Here is a 1131-nt window from a genome sequence, read left to right as displayed (position 1 = left end):
AAATATACCAAGCAAATGGCACTAAGAAAAAAGCAGGCGTAGCAATCCTAATATCTGACAAAATAGACTTTAAACTGAAACTAACCAGAAAAGACAAAGAGGGCTATTTCATTTTGATCAAAGGAACAATCAATCAAGAAGATATTACAATCATGAACATATATTCACCAAACTCCGGTGCACCCAAATTCATAAAAACAATACTACAGGACTTTAAGACCCAAATTAACCCCAACTCATTAATAGTAGGGGACTTCAATATCCCACTATCTCCATTAGATAGGTCAACAGGCCAGAGACTTAACAGAGAGACATCTGAATTAAACAATACCATATATCAAATGGACTTAACAGATATCTACCAAGTATTCTGCCCAAGCACCAAAGATCATACTTTCTACTCAGCACCCTATGGAACTGTCTCCAAAATTCACCGTATATTGGGGCACAAAACAAACATCAACAAATACAAAAAGATTGAAATAATTCCATGCATTCTATCAGATCACAATGCAATAAAGCCTACAATCAACACTGGAAGAAGCCCTAGTCACCACATGAACACATGGCGATTAAACAACACACTTCTGAGTGAATGATCTTTTTGATGTATGTCTGTATGTGCTTTGCAAGTATTGCACTGAGAATTTTTGCATATATGTTCATTAAGAGTATAGGTCTGTAGTTTTCTTTTTTGGTTGTATCTTTACGTGGCTTTCGTATTAGAGTGGCTTCATAGAAGGAAAAAGAGCACATGTAAATGATTTGACAGTACAACTCAAGACTCTTGAAAAGCAAGAACTAACCAACCCCAAACCTAGTAGACAAGAAGAAATAACAAAAATCAGAGAAGAAATTAATGAAACAGAAACAAACAAAAATCACCTACAAAAAAGCCAATGAATCTAAGAGCTGGTTCTTTGAAAGGTTAAACAAGATTGACAGACCACTAGCCCAGTTAACCAAAAGAAAGAAGGAGCACGTCCAAATCAACAAAATCAGAAATGAAAGGGGAAACATCACAACAGACACCCAAAAGATCCAGACCATCATAAGGGAATATTTTAAAAACCTTATACGCTACTAAATTTGAAAATCTAAAAGAAGTGGATGGATGTTTAAAATCATGGG

The sequence above is a fragment of the Nannospalax galili genome, unplaced genomic scaffold, assembly GCF_000622305.1.
Source record: "Nannospalax galili isolate Female #2095 unplaced genomic scaffold, S.galili_v1.0 scaffold816, whole genome shotgun sequence".
In the NCBI taxonomy this organism is placed as follows: Eukaryota; Metazoa; Chordata; class Mammalia; order Rodentia; family Spalacidae; genus Nannospalax; species Nannospalax galili.
The sequence above is the reverse complement of the archived record's forward strand: the minus strand, read 5'-3'. Positions refer to the sequence as shown.